The 18577-nt window shown below is 40.6% G+C and overlaps 1 protein-coding gene across 1 annotated transcript in view; it reads right to left on the reverse strand.

Moving 5' to 3' along the window:
- Positions 1–18577, reverse strand: part of Ca8 (carbonic anhydrase 8) — an 82114-nt gene that overhangs the window by 30852 nt on the left and 32685 nt on the right. The window lies entirely within an intron of this gene.

Raw genomic sequence — 18577 nt, forward strand, 5'->3', positions numbered from 1 at the left:
TGTCTTGAAAAAAACAGCCCTCCTTGTCAGCTTCAGCATCAGTCTGCCTGTGGGCCTGAGATAAATGACAGAAACAAGGCCAGAGCTTGGAAGAAGGTTGAGATGAGAAAACAAGCCTATCAAACAGGTTTCTGAAGGAACTCAAAAAATTCCAGACTTCTGTTAGCGCAAATGAGAAAAGATTTTTCCAGAAGAAAGCAGCCATGGATCATGTCAAGTCTTCAAGAGCTACAAAGAACAAGGGGTGGGGGTTGGGAGAGGGTCTGCACATGCTTTCTTTTTTTTTTCTTTTAACATTATGTAGAAGAAGTTCAGAGACAAAGGCAGAATGTGAAGGCATCTACCAAAGCAAGGCAAGGCCATTGTCCTAGGAGGTGGGCAGGGCTGTCAGAAGACAGACCTACAAAGGAGCCAATGTGGGTGCTAAACAACTGTAACAAAAACAAGGACAATCAGCACGCATGCATTTAATCACAATTCTCCTTCGACTTTCAGTCTTCTCATCTGTTCTGTTAATAGTCCGGAGTAAAGCGGAAGGGCATCACACAGGCTGCTGTAAATTTTGATAATCATAAGCATTCACGATGACCTCTGAACTCAGACCTAACGGAATCAAGACCTTCCTCCCCATCTGTGGTCATGAAGCACCTTCCTCTGAGCTAGGCTACCACAGCAGACTTCCAGAGGACTCCAACACCAGGTCCTGCCCTGTGTCCTGGCTTTGTTCAGCTGCTTTCCTTGATGCCAAAAGAAGTCAGCTGTGGCCAGTGAGGTGGTGTCAAGCAGGTAGAGTGTCAGGCTCGGAAGCTGAGTGTCTCACTTTCCTGTTCTTCACTAAGAAAGGTATTTTAGAAACATGCATTTGCATAGCATCTGGAGGAGCCAGGCATTTTTTCATGGTGGTAGGGATAAAACTCAAGGCCTCATACACACTAGGCATACAGAGTTACGATTTTTTTTAAGAAGGAAAACATATCCTTATGATATCAAAGATTGAAAGACAAAAAATTATTAAGTATTAAAATACAAAGAAAAAGGAAATCACAAGTGACTGAGTATGAGTTTGGAGGATTAAATAGCAATGTTTCTCTCTAGAGTCACTCAGTTCTGAGAGCTCATGGAAGGTAAAGGGGGTTTAGGACAGCACTTTGAAACTCACTATCAACATATAGTGTGGCTGGTATCCGAGAAGTACATTTCACAATGTAGACAGATGTCACTGTGACTCGTGGAACAGAGAGTGAGTTACTGGAAATTCTCTCTCAACCTGACACCCACTTGTCATGGTTGCCTAAACTTGATTAAGAATCATGTCATAGGTAAAGGAGAAGCAGGATGCTGATTCACCAATGACAATAACAAGATGGTATTTGTAGTATTCCTTGGGGTAAGAATCTACCAGCTCAAAGGCACCCAATTTTCTACGTAATTTATAAAATGACTTTTCCTTTGGAGCAGCGTTCTTTCCTCTCTGAACACTGACTTCCTTTTGTTTCCTTGCATATTGCTGCCCTGTTAGGAATATGTCATTGTGACATCAGCAGGCTCTCTCCCAAAATGAAGATTCCTGTAGGAAATTCACCACGAAAGGTTCAGAAAGCCTTATGGGAACTGTCATGTGAGTCAAAACAATGAAAAACTGTGACATTTAAAAATACTTTATACTCACTATAAAACAAAAAACCTAAAACTGATTTTATTTGGAAAAAATTATGAAGAGTACTGATAGTTAAACTGGTACATAAGCCAGGCATGGTGACCCACACCTTTATTCCCAGCACTCAGGCGACAGAGGCAGGCAGCTGTCTGTGAGTTCAAGGCTAGAGACAGTCTACACAGCAAGTTCCAGAACAGCCAGTGCTACAGTGAGACCCTGTCTCAAAAGAAAAAAAGTATATAAGTATACAAGAAATTTTAATTGCATGTTTTTTTCCTTTTTTCTCATATGTCAAAACTAATTTTTTGGCATTAGTTTCCTAGTTCCCCAGGTAATAGCCAGTTACTTTATAAAGATCTGAATTGTAGGTTATGGATGCAATTAACCTGTTGTAACTTAATCTATACTATATTTATTACTTTGTATAATAAAGAATGCAAAGTAAAGAAACTGTCAAAAAGGTCTTGGTGGTGTTGAATGTCACACAGATTAGGTCTGTACATTTGGTAGGGTGAACAGTGGTGACATCCCACTGTTCATGGGGACACATGCCACACTTGAGACAGAAGCTCTAAATCAATGGCTGCATTCCTCAGCATCAGAAATACAAAGACCTCAAATTGTTTTATAAAAAGACCCATGAATAAAAATACAAATTTTACAGCCTAATGGAAGAAAAGGATGAGCAAAAGGATTAGTGCACAGTGAAAGACCAGGATGTCCCAGTCTCTGCGAGACCCTGGTCTCTGTATCACATGACTCATTCCTTATTTACACTGTTACAATGGCAGATGCTATCATGATCATTGCTACAGTTTGTCTCCTGCAAGGCACACACACGAGTTTAGAACCCATGGTGGCAGCTGTTGGATGGCGAAAGGGGATTAGGTCTTCAAGAGGCCTGTCTTTCTTACAGACTGAGCTAACTTCTGTGGTTGTGTGTTCTTGTTTTCCTAAGGTGTCATAGTTTCTACAAGAGTGACTTCTTAGGGAGCAAGGCCAACCCTGTGCTTTGGCTTTTTAAGTGTGAGTACTCACCTTTTCTGCTTCTGCTACAGTGCCACAGCAGAAAGCACTCACCAACAGTGAGCAGTAGCCAGTGCTGTGTTCTCAGGACTTCCTAGGTCTAGTGTTGGGAGCTTGATGAAATTGTTATGATAATCGACCTCTAGAACAATGGTTCTCAAGCTGTGGTGATATACACCTTTGGAAGGTGTATATCAGATATTTACAATTCAAGTTATAAAAGTAGCAATTGAATATCAGATAGTTACATTATAATTCATTACAGTTATGAAATAGCAACAAAGTAATTTTATGGTTGGGGATCACCACAATATGAGGAACTGTATCGAAGGGTCTGCAGCATTAGGAAGGTTGAGAACCACTTGCTAGATAGACACATGCCATTGTCTCCACCCTTGAGGGTCAACACAGTTGGTTTTCTGTAATAGTCTCTGTCTGATGAAAAGAGAAGTTTCTTTAATGAGGGGTAAGAGCTATACTTATTTGTGAATATAAAAATTAGTATTTAGAATATAGTTAAAGATTATGTTGATGTAGTAAAGTAGGAGTAGTAGGCTCCCTTCTAAGATCCACGATGTCGCCAGCTCCACATAGGCTTCAGTATGAGGCATGATTTCCTTCCCGTTGAGCAAGCCTTAAATACAATTGCCACCAAGATATGAACATCTCTATTGCACCCTTAGGAATATAGTACCACACTGGTCGTTGTGGTTCGTAAGTATCACAGCTAGGTAGGACTTTTAAAGAACAAGTAATTGTGGGGTACAGAGCCCCAACTGATATATCAACAATACAGCTCCTGTGCCCGAAGGCTCGAGAAACATCTTGGAAAATGAAGCAGAAAGATTGTAAGAGCCAGAGAACCAGGAAATCCATTGTGAAGTTGTGTCTCCTAGCCTAGGAAAGTCAGAAAAGTTACATCCGTGAAGTCTCACCAACTTGGCTACCTAAATATGACCCAAACAAGAACAACCCAATAGACATGCCAACACGGAAGTGGGAAAGCTCACAAGGCCTCACCCCTGGAAAAAGAACTACAGGTAACTAAGGAATGCTAAGAACAGGCTAAATTGTCTGCCTTAGAGGTAAGGCCCTAACTGTGTATCCAATACCATGTGGTCAGCCCCAAATCACAATCATACACACACAAGTAACAATGAGCAGAATGAGTAGGTTGTGTGTGCATTTTAAACACATATGCAGCAGTAACAAGGAAAAAGAGGTCATGATTTCGAGGGAGTAGGAGGGAACATGCAGGAGGAGTGAAAGGAAGAAGAAAAAGGGGGAAATGATATGATATTTTACTTTTTTAACTAATAAAATAAAAGTTAATACCTGGGCATGTCAACCACCTGACTAAAGGACCCCCTTTCAGGAAGGTGTCTGCCTAAGCTATGTGCTAATGGGCTAAGAGAATTAATAATTCCTTTCATGGGTTATGTGTTTTTCCTTCCTCTAATTCCCACCCCCTAGTGTAGTCCCTGAGAGCCACAGTAAGATGCAGCTGGACCACTGCTTACGTCCTTTCTGGCATAACTTCTAGCTCATCTTTCTCTTTCAGGTGCCGTCCAGAGCCTGAGTATGTGTTCTCTGGTATTTGAAACTCCTTATTCTTTCCCTAAAGCTGCCATCCCCACTGTGTGGCTGCCTGTCCACCACGAGGCTGGCCGGCATCCCCACTGTGTGGCTGCCTGTCCACCACGAGGCTGGCCGGCATCCCCACTGTGTGGCTGCCTGTCCACCACGAGGCTGGCCGGCATCCCCACTGTGTGGTTGCCTGTCCACCACGAGGCTGGCCGGCGTGCTGGCTTAGCTAGGTAGCATGGCTTGTTTTCCCTTCTCTTCCCCATTCTCCTTTAGGCAGTCGCCAAGGTTTACAGCTTGCCTGCCCTGGGGTTGTCTTTCAAACTCTAATAAAACTGTCCTCAAGCTTTCATTTGAATCTGTTCTTAAAGTCTTTAAGGAGATTGAGAACCCCAAGAGGAAAGCCCAATATCACTGCCATCACCTGTTTTCGTTGTAAATTACCCAGTCTCGGGTATTTTATTTTAGCAACAGAAAATAGATGAAAGCAATCACCAATAACAACTTCTACAAAAAGTGAATGATGATAAAACTTGTAAAAATAACCTTTCCAGGGTGGCATAGCCAATACGTGACAGCAGAGGCAGAGCTTGAACATAACCAGTGTGGCTTTGTGCCAGCTTATTTCAAAGAAGGAAGGTCAAGGGAGTCTGAATGGGGTGGAATTCAAAAAATAAATGTTCATGCAAAGACTAGACAAATGACAAACCTTTCTGTAAAGACAAAATAACCAGAAGAAATGGAGTGTGCAGCCCAAGGAGGACCAGTGGTCCAGGGAGACCATGCCAGAAACAACAGCACATCCAGCTGAGCGGGCCATCCTGCTACTAACTGTGGAGGCACTACCCAAGCTGAGTCTGCACTACACAAGGGACCAGATGATCCACTTTTGTAAGACACTGCGGAGATCAAAACTGGCCTTTGGAAGCTCCTAGACTACTCAGAGTAAGCAAATGCTGGCTAGAGCCCAGGTGGAATGAGGAGAAATGGTAAGTGACAACAGATGGTAAATGTCACAGCCTGCCTTCTGTTGCTGCTGTAAAACAATGACCAGACCCAAACGGGGAGAAATGGTTTCGTTGGCTTATGGGTTACATTGAAGGAAGCTAAGGCAGGAACTGAAGCAGAGGAAGAACAGCTTACTGGCTTGTTTCCAAATTCCTACAGCCTACACCGTAGGAGTGGCACCACCCATGGTGGATCGGGATCTCCTCCATCCATTAACAGTCAAGAAAATGACCCCACCACCATTCTCACAGGCCAACATGGTGGTGGAGAGTCCTCAGCTGAGATCCTCTCTTGCCAGGTATGCCTAAACTGACGTAGAAGGTAACTAGGACAGTATACACGGTCACTCCATGTTACTTTCCCCATGACACCATTTAAACTCATTTATTTATTTCCTAAAAATTCAAAGATAATTAATGACACTTTCACTATAGTAAGCCAGGCCACCATGATCGCTCATAACTTCAAATGCCTCCCAGCCGATGGCTGAGAACTGTGTAAGGGAAGAATAGAGACTTGCCCTATACGCATCAAGGACAAACTTTACAGAGCACTGCTGGCTGAAACCAGGCTTCAGCCCAACCTCAAAAGCCCATCTACTAGGGTCAAGCACTTGTCAATACTCTAGTAACAAGGTCACTCATTTCTGGGAGAGGAAAACAAAACCAAACCCTGTCCTCTCCTGACAGAAACACTTGCCCATCTTTTCTCCCGAACACCTGCCCATACCCTGGGCCATTCTATCGCTACCCTTAGAAGGATCTTTGGTCCTCTCTGTCCTCCTCTGTAAGGAACTTCCCTCTCACCATCATTTGAACTAGAGTATCTTTTTCTCACCTTAAACTAAAACAGCAATCTTCCTGGACCACAAGTACCTTCCCACTGCTTTATCTGCGCAGCAGATTCCTTTTTTCTTCAATGTATCCCTATCCACCATCCTCACCACCCCCTGACCATCTCCTCCACGATACACCACAATCTACTTCCTACTCCCACCACTTGATGGCTCACCCAAGGACCGTCCTTCTGCCTCGTCACACAGTCTGGCCTTGGGAGCCTTGCTCATTTTGCAGCATCTGCTGCCCCCAAACACAATCTCACGTCCACCCTGTCTGTGGGCTACATGACACATACTGCTTGGCTCCCTCCTCCATCCCTCCACCTCCAGCTGCTCTAACCTCTTCTGACTTGGCTCCCCTGGCTCTGTCCAGGCTCCATCTTATAGCCTCTTTTCTTTCCTTCCCTTCACACATTGATGGTGGGTGACCTTGTCCACTCCCATGTCTTAACTATCACCCAGATGCCTATGATTCCAAAATCAACATCTCTAACCCAAACAGCTTCTTGAGGCTAGTCTCTGTGTTGAACAGCCTAGTAAAAGCCCTCCTGTGGGGTATTTGATGTTGGCCTGTCACAGCCCTCACCACCCCCAGCCTCTCCCACTTCTTGGTTTCTCAGTTCTAATGGTGGAACCCAAACCAGAAATCTGCTCCAACATTTCTTCCTTATACACAGCCAAGAGTAACATCTCACATTCTACCTCCACAAAGCCCCCAAACTCAGCCTCTTAGACAAATGCATTAATTCCTTAGTTTAGGTATCTGAGGCATACTTATGATCAAAATCTAACTGGAGTCAGTGCCTCCAAAGCTGGCATCCCACCCGCTTCTTTATCTTGCACTGGTTCCTCAGAGGCCATTACTGCCCACAGGGTACACTTGGAATCCACAGCCTTCAGTGTCTAAACAGAACATCTTTCCACAGTCATCAAGTGTGACAAACGTGGCTTGATTTATATTAACTATTTCTAGTATTTTGATAAGAACAGTAAGAGATGTGTGCTCTTTTTAGTGCCAGGAATGCATATAAAGCAATTTTAATTGGATTTCAAAATCTAACATGATTTCATTTCTCTTGAAACACCATGGTCAGTTTTTGACCCAACTCCAAGTTCATATACTCATACTTTGCCTAATAAGATCATTGTTAGAACAATATTTTAGACCCAATTACAATATGCAAACGATTTACAATGAAATGAATTTATCTGATAATGTTGAAAAGAGACAAAACTTCACTTTAATTCTCACTTTATCTACAAGGGACTCATCTATTAATAGAGTATTCTTGGGGCTTTTTCAGTTAGAATTATCCAAAACAAAAATCAGAATCATTTTACTAGAATTGAGAAAGGCATGCCCTGCAGGGGACAGCATGACAGGTCTCATCTCAGCCATTACCTTAGTAGCTTTGGGCAACTTATTTAATGCTTCTTGACCTGATTATTCAGTTGAAAAATAGACATAAAAATATACATATAATGAACCAAATAAGATATGGCATGTGTCTGGCTCACACTGTCTTCAGAAGTGTTAACAGGACTCTCATTATCCCCTGGGAATCACAGTGGAATGCATTTTGCATTAACCTCATGCTGACAAGACAATGCATGGACATAAACTGCCCAACAATACAAACCTCTGTCTTCGGAATATTGTGAGAGGAGTGAACTTTGACAGGCTAAACAAACGCACATACACACAGTAACACATATAATAGAATTTTACCCATCCCCCTGAGTAGCTGGCTTTTCTTCTTTCCAACCACCAGAAGTGAAGAGGGAGGCCCTAATATGAAGACAAAAAAGCTCTGGATAAACACACATGTATGCTTTTCTTACAAAGTACTTCCTTATTTATGTACGTTTTGTAACTCACTTTAAAATCAAAACATGCTAATCCAACTCAAGAGAGTTGCTCAAGAGAGCAGCACAAAGAACTATTCTTCAGCAAACTCACTGTGAACCACATTACAGATGTTCTACTTCAAATTAAAGGGGACTGTACTGCTGAGATCTGCTAAGACTCCCATGGTGCTATAAAATAATTGTAAAGGATATTCCACAGAACTGGAGCTTAAGAAACTACTGATCCAAAACACAGAGACCAGCTCCTTTCCAATGCTATGATAAGCTAAGTATTGGTTGCTTGACTGAAATGGAATTTGAATGGAAACATTTAAAGTTTAAATAAAAACAAAATGGTCAACTAGATACAGGAAAGAGATCAATGGGTATGAACCAGAATTCAGATAAGAAGTTTTAACTACATTTTCTGGCACTAAACTTAAATTTTGTGCAGAATATGTTGATATGGGAAAACATTTCTAGATACTATACCTTATTTACAATCCAAGATTTATCATCAGGTGGAGATGGAGCTGAGCCACAGAGTGCTTACCTAGCATGTAAAAGGCCCTGCCAGCACCCCCCTTCCCCCATAAAAAGAGAATAGAAAAATAAATAAGTAAATAAATTTGCTGGGTGTGGAAGTAAATGCCTGCAATCCTGCAGTTCCAGCACTGGAGAAGGGAGGCTAGCCTGGGCTACATAGCCAGTACAGTCATAAAAAAAACAAAGCATGATAATTATCATCAATGACAAAAGTGCTTAAAGTGTCCCTAGAACTTGTATGGGTCCAGATAGGTCTCCCCATGCCACTACAGTTGTTTGTATGGTACATAAATCGCACTTACCAACATCATTATCATCTCAGCTATGCAGATCATTCTCATAAAATCTACATCAATTTTAATGACAAATGAAATGGAAATAACATGTGAGTGTGTTTATAAGATGATCAAGAAGTTGAAAAAGTCCTGTAGCATGAATTGCTAAACAGTCTTATTAAAAAAAAACCCAGAACCAGATATTGGGGTGAATTCTGAAAGATCAGAGAAGCAGAACAAGCCACAGCCAACCTCACCTTATCGATTCCTCAGCTGATTCGTTTTCCACAAATCCTCAGACTGAAAACCCTTGAGTCCTCACCCAGAAGGGATCTCAGCTGAACTGCTGCTAAAAAGCCTAAGAGCTTGAAAGCCTCTAGTTCCTGGTCGTCACACCTTACATACCTTTCTGCTTCCTACCATCACTTCCTGGGATTAAGGGCATATGTCTTTCCCAAGCAAGACATGAGATCTCAAGCCCTGGGATTAAAGGCATGTGCTACCACACCTGGCTATGCTCCTAGTATGGCCTTGAACTCACAGAGATCTGGATGGATCTCTGCCTCTGGAATGCTAGGATTATAGGCATGTGCCACCACTGTCTGGCCTCTATGTCTAATCTAGTGGCTGTTCTGTTCTCTGACCCCAGATAAGTTTATTAGGGTGTACAATATATTGTGGGACACAATAGGTTACCACAACGTCCTATGTCCTAGTGACATCATAGCTGCCCCCCAGGAACCCATTATTCCTGTATTTGTAGCAATGCTAGCCTAAAAAACAAATCAGCTGAAATGCCAATCATATAAAAATATATGCAGTTATATATAATATGAGATACCTGATCAGGATAATAAGCCATAACTGATTTCTGCTATACTAAACCATTTTGTCAGGTTTGGTTTTTATTTTTGTTTTTGTTTTTTGTTTTATGTGGTGCTAAAGTTTGAAGTCAAGGCCTTACCCATGCAGGCCAATCTGTAGTCCCTCACTGTTATTTTAGACAGCAGTCCTTCTATTGAGGTTTTTCTAAGTTTCCTGTAAAACACCATGCTGTGTTTGGCTGGCTGAAGGCTCCTGGTATGCACTGAGTCTCCTGACTATGTGTCCATGACTAGATTAGACCATCAGGATTGGTGTGAGTACATTCCTAAGTTCCCACAGTATCAGAGTGGCCTACCAGTGTGCTTCTCACATGTTCATGGTGCTAAGCGACACATGCCTCTACTCTTTTATTGCAAACTTCCTTTTTATTTTAGACAAATGAAGTCAGTGAAAAGCCAGAACTGTATCTGGTATGTGTGTCTGTACATTGAGACGGACCCCTTTGGAGAGGAAGACCCTTCCTTGCTCTGCAGTCATGAAACACAACAGCTAATTCTGCTGTCTCAAATTATAACCAGAAGCTGAGTACAGTGACACATGCCTGTAACCATAGCACTTGGGAGGCTGAGACAGGAGGATACAGACTTAAGGTAAGCCTGGGCCACAGAAGAAGAAACCATCAAAAAAATGTAAGATGATTTAAAAAAAGAGGTGCACAGTCATTGCTTCACTCTTGTATGAGGCGGCATCAGATAATTTTAACCAATAGGCCATTAAGTCTTTATCACTGACAAAAGCTTAATTAAAACATTATTTGTCTACGTAAACGGTAACCACTGTACAGTTACCACTTCAAAATATGGTGGGGTATGGTGAGGCAGATATTCTGCTTATAACAGAAGGATTAAGGAAAATACAATTAGAAAAGTAAATGTTAAAAAAATGTCTACTAGAAAAACATCCATTGAGTAAATAACTAGTTAGTGGGCCTGGAACTAAGGAGTCATACCTTGTGAAAGGAAATGAATTACACACTCACTGTGGTAGCTTGAATGTAATTGGCCCCCATAATCTCATAGGGAGTGGCACTATTAGGAGGTGTGGCTTTATAGAAGTAGGTATGGCCTTGTTGAAAGAAGTGTGTCTCTTTGGGGGTGGGTTTTCAGGCCTCCTATGCTCAAGCCATGCCCAGTGTCTCAGACAACTTCCTGTTGCCTGCAGATCAAGATGTGTCAACTCTCAGCTCCTTCTCCAGCACCATGTCTGCCTGCATGCCACCTTTTCCCACCATAATGATCATGGACTAAACCTCTGAAACTAAGCCACCCAATTAAATGTTTTCTTTTACAAAAGTTGCTGTGGTCATTGTGTCTCTTCTCAGCAACAGAAACCCTAACTAAGACACTCACTCATGATTTGGAGACTTTCTGTTTCTGTCATCTATCTATAAAACTTTTACCCTAAAAAAATAAAAACAAATGAAGCATAGTGGTGCACACCTGTTATGCTCAGGAAAACCAAGCAAGAAGCCATTTTGAAGTTTAAAACCAGCCTGGGATTACATAGGCAACACCAGTCTCAGAAAGCAAGAATGAATAAATAAAGAATAAAAATTGAACTAAAAACACAAACAATAAGAAAAAAAAGGTAATTTGGTCTGTATGAAGCATTGCAAATAATACCACCAAGAAAGTAAAATTTTAACCTAGGAAATGAGAGAAAACATTTGTAAATCATTTGTCTGATTTGATAAAGTTTTACAACTAACAATAAAACAAATTATCTTTTTTTCTCTTTTTTTTGTTTTTTCAGTACTGGGGTTAACCTGGGGCCTCACACATTAGGAAAATGTCTTACAGCAAGGTTCATTGAGCCCAGTTTAATATTCTGAAGTATACAAGGGCTTCAAACTAAAAGGAATATAAATGGTCAGTAAACATATGGAAAGATGTTCAGTATAATTTAACCATCAGAAAAATGTTACTCAAAGTAATGATCCAATATTACTTCATACATGCTAGAATGCTCTAGTAAAAACTCTAATGTTGGTCAGGGTGCTGAGAAATCAGTATATACACACACTACTTGTAGAATTGTAAAGGAAACAGCCACCAGTCACTTTGGGAAGGAGAGGAGCAATTTTTAAAATGTAAACAGGGGGTTAGTATATGACACAGCAACTCTTCTCCCAGGCATATAAACCCAAGAAAAATAAAAACATGTACACAGAGAAATACAATATTCATAAGCCACATTATTCAGGAGAGCCACAAAATAGAAACTACCCAAATACTCAACAGCTAATTAGTAGATCAACAAAACGTATCCACCCAACAGAACACTATGAAATACCAAGGAACAGTGTGGTAGATGCCACCACCTTATGCTAAGTGACAGGATGAAGAAAAGTCCACAGAGGCACAATCCTACTCATGGGAACTACCTAAGCAGGCAGCTCTGGAGGGCACAGCAACTCAGCCTTCGACTCCAGGGATAGGGGATAGAGAACAACAAACTACTTCAGGACTGGGAGCAATAAACGTTTTCTAAAACTGCAGTGTAAGCACAGGTTGTAAATATACTAAGCCATTGACTTGCTGTTTGTTTATAAAATGCAAGAGAATGAATACAAGCCCTCCTCTCACTTCTAAGAACTGGTCATCAGGACTTAAGGCTTGCAAATACAGTCATCTCCAAAACCAAATGGAAAAGAAGCAAACAAACAAACCAGAATGTTAAAGAGAGGATAACAGTCTGAGGCCATCACAGCTGAGCAGCTGAATCACCCAGCACTGGGGCTGTCCTGGAGAGTTCTTGTTCAGTGGGACAAAGTGCTTCTTACTTTTTTGTAGTTGCTTCTTCCACTTTTACCGGAAACCAGCTCTTACAAGATGTGGAAGATGCTGACAAAAGCTCACACACAAATAACTTAAAGAGAAATTTTCCTGGTATTTGCTAAAAATAAAGGAAGTTGAGCTTTTTGCTTATTTAGAATTTTTCACAAAGGTATTCTAAAGACATTTCCTATCATGTGTAGTATTCAAAATAAAGGCATGAGGGATAAAAACCAGTTGTCAATGGCAAGAAAGTATATTGTTTGGGGCTAGAGGGGATGTCTCAATGGGTAAGAATGAGAACCCAATTTGAATTCCCAGAATCCTCAAAAAGAAGTCAGGCATGGCTGGGAATGCCTATAAACCCCAGAGCTTGGGGAAGAGGCAGAAACAGGACTGCTGGGGTTTGCCAACCACCAGTCTACCTACTTACAGGTCCAGTGAGAAAGTCTGCCTCAGTGAGAGTCTGCTTCAGTGAGAGACTACCTCAGTGAGAGACTCTGCCTCAGTGAGAGTCTGCCTCCCTCAGTGAGAGACTCTGCCTCAAGAGTCTGTCTCAATTGAATGAAGTAGAGAGTGACAGAGTAGAATAGACATTAGATAACCTCTTCTGGCCTCCACACACATGCACAGATGCATACTACACCCACATTCCCCAAAAATGGATTATGGATGTTTGTCTTTGTTTAAGGGCTTGGTTACAAATTGATATTGGCCATAGTCAATTCTCTTTCTAAAAGAAGAAAGGGGAATATGATACAGAAATGTATGATATAGAAATTATAGGACAAAAGGGTAGATTATTGAATCTATTAAATACCAATCTATTTAATCCAAAAAACAATAGTTAATCTCAAAATATTTTAATTGGTATGGATTTTAATTTATTGATACAAATTTAAAGTTAATTTGGTTTTACTGTATATATATATTTCTACTCTTGTTTAAGGTATTATGTTTATGCAACCCATTTAAAATTGTAATGTATAATTAAGAAATACAGGTTAATAATTAGTCATCTATGATGATCAAACTTGCAGTCATGCTAGTTAAGTTTTCTAGATATACATAGATATATTTAAATTAGGTAGGTAATCTTCAAAAACTTCAAAGACCTACAGAATATGGCATTTAAAATGTTTTAAGAACTTAGACTTTTCTGGACAATGAGACATGTCTGCTCCTGGCAGCACCAATTACTTCAAAGAAGATGATGGGCATTGAAGAAATTCATAATGAGTTTGCTTTCTTTGTGGCAAAAGTTAACCACTGGGAACAAGAATGCCCTTGCATTGACTGCTTGACAGGATGCTGTAGAAACTGGACATGCAGGACCCATAGAAAGGTGACCACTGAACTTTACAAGGTGAGATGGTCCTTCGGGTTCCTGCTTCACAGAGGAGACTGCCAAACATTCTGCAGGACACAGAGAGAAGCGACTGATGAACTCTGCCAATAGGGGAGAAAACCCTTCAAATTTCTTGATTCACCAAAAAGTCTGCCAGAGACTCTAGACCTATAGGCTGAAGATGGATGTCCCAATGTTGCAGAGAAACTTTGGGTGACTGTCCAGGCAGCCAGCTATCTCTTGTCATTTCTAGAATTTGGGAAGTTGCTTACAATGCACTTCCTATTTACTTAGGTAATATTATATCCTTTTGGGGTCTTTGATGGAGTTAAGACTAGATAGTGATAATTATAGTTTTCCTTGGTTGTGATAAAAGGTAAATTAGATAGGAAACTTTAGACTCACAAAAATAGGATAGATGATAGAATATTTTATTTAATTTTGCCACATACAAATAGACTAGATGTTATAACTGTAATTCTTGCTTGATAACTGTTTTATTATATGTAATTTTACTATGTTAAAATTAAAACATTCCTTTTTGATTAGACAGAAAAGGGGAAGTGCTATGGGATGCCTTTCTATATGCTGTGAATATATGTTGCTCCCATTGGCTAATAAATAATAAACCTGCATTAACCTATGGCAGGGCAGGATGTAGCCAGGCAGGAAAATCCAAGAGAGTGAGAGAAGAATGGCAGAGTGAGGAGATGCCAGCCCACCACCCACGAAGCAACAAGATGCCAGCAGACCAGTAACGCCATGGCCACATGGCAACATATAGATTAGTAGGAATGGGTTAATTTAAGATGGTTAAGGTTAATTCAGCTAGCAAGAAGCTGAAGCCATAGGCCATACTGTTTGTAATTAATATAAGCCTCTGAATGATTATTTTTATAAGTGGCTGTGGTACTGTGGGTGGGAGAGATTTGTCCAGACTGTAGGGCCAGGCGGGACTGGAGAAAATTCTGTCTACACATATGTGCATACATTACACACATATCCCACATGCATACACATACACCCAACAAACAAAAGAAAAAAAAACTATCATCAAAGGTCAGTTTAAGGTCATACACCTAAATATCAAATCTTTTACACTCACATCAATATTTCCTAAATATCTAGCTAAAGATTATATCAGCAGCAATTTATTATTAAGAGGTGCTTAATAAATTTCAAGAATGAATTGACTGGGATGTGAGTAAGAATAACATATAATACTATTGTAGCTCCACCCATACTATGGCAGCTAGGCACAGGAAACAGCCACTACCTAGGACCAAGACTCTAATTTCCTTCTGGCAGAGACTTGCATGGTTAGGCTTGCTAACCAATATTCTATATGCCTGTGATACCAATAAGCAATGGTAATAGGACACCAACCAACACAATTAAAATTGTGAATGTTACCTATGACACTGGATAAAGAAAGGACACTATGTGTTCCTGGAGTTATCATTTCCATAGAACCAGATTGAACTGGATAAATGAGTGAAAATTAGCAGCTGCCATAAATACAGTCTGCTCTGTTCTGAGTTACAGATCTGCAAACCCAACCCCTTCCTGGGCATTTTACAGAATGAATGGCAACTGTCAAATTCAAAACATGCCAGACTCCCTCTGACCTCCAGCAAACCCTGAAGCTGTCAAGATCTCTGAAGGTCCTTTTCTCCCCACCTTTGCTCATTGCCAAGGTCACCATCCCTTTAGAGGTCATATGAACAATACACCTGGCATTTAACAATGATCCCCTAAAGTGTATCACCAAGAAATCTCACTAGAGGCAAAGTATTTTTGGCATAGTGACTTCTATAGCTTTGTCTATAAAATGTTGTCAGTACTGGAAACTGTCCAGAACATATATAGTAGGTACCCAACAAATGTTTAGTGGGTGAATCAAAAACTCATAGCTGAAATACTGTACAGCAACACCCACATTAGTCAGGTACCAAACATCTGCCCACAGCCATTTCTCAGTGACAACCTGAGAGTCAAGCTTCCAGTCTCTGTCCCTAACCAGCCATTCATCTCCAGCCACCTAATTTCTACACCTGCTAAAGCAGGCTCTTATGAACTATCTGTATTCATGCATTTATACAGACAGAGCAATATATGTAACTACATAGCTGCACATACTTTATATGTACAGTTATAATTATATGTATATCAATAAATTTCTATAAAAAGCTGGAGTGAAAACCAGCTGGAGAAGAGGGAACACTGGGATTTGCCTCCCTGTTCACGTGACATGTGATAGAGGCCCAGAGTCTGAAGTAGCAAGTCACGGAGCTCTCCGAGAGGAAAGCACTCTAGATAGCAAACAGAAAGTCTCCAAAGTGGGAGGATGACCTCCCTGTCACCTTTGTGGCCTCAGTACATGGCACAATGCCTAGAACTCTCTCATCTATTCTTTGCTCTTTCACCTGCTTGTTTTATTTACTTAAAACACACTACCTGCCAAGAACTGCTATTCTGTGAGATGTCAAGACAATCTAAGTCTGAAAATTCTTAGACTTGAGCTGAGTTTAATGATATTTTTAAACTTAACACCAATCACAACATCAACTTGACTATTTGACCTTGAAAACTTTCTTCTGATTCTCTTGGCCTACTTGTGACTGCATCATTAATAACATCATTCCCCCAGGGCCTCATGCTCAAAACTTGACTCATGAAAAGTATCACATACATGCTTACTGGGCATCATGCCAAAAATGACTCAGAGTATTTGGTCAGCCTTTATACTATCTTCCTCCAACTTCTCCAAAACAGAAGGTTTGGAGAGAAGGGCAGCATCATTTACCATTCTCTTAAATCTCAGTATCCCAGGGGACTCAACACTCATTTCAATCAGAGGCAAAACCTACATGCTCCTGAAGTCAGACCCTGCCCTGTAAGGAGGATTCCAGCCAGAATCAAAACGCAAAACTCTAGTTGCCCAAAAGCTTTTAGCTCTCCCTGGACCAGGACCACCAGTACAACAAATTCTAAATATTTTAAGTAAAATTCTATATTGCTTGACACAAAACTGGTTTTCACTTCTAAGTCAAAATTACATCTCTATTAAAATTTTGATATAGGCAAATGTAGGAAACTCGAGAAAGCCAATGCTTCCTTGATGGCTGTTTTTAGTCTGCAATCTTTATATTTTGCCCTTTTTATATATAAAAATATATAAAAGTTATGAGATCTCCTTCTATGGGGCACATGACAAAATATAGATTTGCATGTTGGAAAATGCCCTAGGTAATGGAAGGAGATAAAGAAACAGAGACTCCAGGAGCAGCAATCAACAGCAGTGAGCAGTGGCAATTTTAGGGAACAAAGGTGCCAAGATAAATCCCTTCCAAACAACATCACCAGATAAGAGAGAGTGTGGCAGATGTTGCCTAGGAAACCAAAGGAGAAATACGCATTCTCCTGTGAAGATCAAGAAATTAAGACACTTGGACTGAAAAAGGCAGGGAACATTCTAATGCTGAATTCCCTACTTGACAATACAAATCAAATGCAACTAACCATAAATAAGGAATGCAATTAATAGTAAACAAAATTAACAGTGCTTTTGAATTAATCAACACTTACATGGAGAGGTTACTATTCTGCTTAAGATTCCAATTATATACAGCTTAGCACTGCTTCACATGTGTTTATGTCTTCACCTTATAGGTAGCCCAGGGCATCTTTATCAACACACCAAGGGGCGAAGACCTCCTACTATTATTCTCTGTGCAGTTTGAAAGTGGGTAGAACTAAAAGCACCATAGACAGTGACAAGATAAAAACGACTCCATTGTTAAAACCTGCTGACCCATTCATTAGCTTCACACACCATCTCCCTACTGTAGTACCTCACTTTCTTTTCTATTACACAACAAACATCCCTACCTCCAAAATCTGAACTCCAAAATGATACAAAATCTAAAACTTTTTCAAAGCTAATATGATAACACAAGTAGAAAATTCACACTGTGAACCTTTATTTCATGTATATCATAAATATACTAAAAATTCACCTTTAAGCTATGTGTATAAGGTTCATATAAAATGTGTATGAATCTCCTATTTAGACTTGTGCCCAACCCCATTATATCTCACTGTTACAAGCATATATTCCAAAACCACAAATCAGAAGCACTTCTGGTGCCCAGTATTTTGGATTAGAGAGATTCAGTCTTCAAGGAGTCCATTATTTCCTTATTCATTTCAATAATATTTCATTATTCATGTCCCATTTCTCGACATTCCAGAAGCTTCCCAGTGTCTTGTTCTACATCATTCACATTCCTGTTTTCCTCATTCCCACTCTACCAGCCCAGGCTCACCCTGACAATCTCCCTCCTTAAACGTGCCTATACCTCCTGGTCTCCTCAAGAGACTAGAGTCTAATTCTAAGGCTGGAGTCAGGGTCTTCTGAACCCACCTCCAGAATATTCAGTGCCCTTTTCCACCCTGGAAGATGCCCAGAATTTCTGTCCAAAATAATGTTACTCCTTGGCCCAGAAACAACCTTCACAGCCTTGCTTATCTAGAAAACTCTGACTCCATTATCAAAGCCCCTTTCCAAAACCCATTCTTTTCTAGTTTTCTTTGAGCCTAGAAGAAATTCATTATTCCATGATCTGTAGTCCTCTTTACCACTCACATCCTAAAAGCCTTCATCAGACAAGCAGTCATTTCTGACTAGGTCTGCCACCCTGTGGAGAATGAGCATTTCTTTACATCCTGGACATCTGTCATCCATGTCAACCCCAAGCACAGCAATGAACACACAGTCATCATTTC

The sequence above is a fragment of the Peromyscus eremicus genome, chromosome 2 (genome assembly GCF_949786415.1).
Source record: "Peromyscus eremicus chromosome 2, PerEre_H2_v1, whole genome shotgun sequence".
Taxonomy (NCBI): Eukaryota; Metazoa; Chordata; class Mammalia; order Rodentia; family Cricetidae; genus Peromyscus; species Peromyscus eremicus.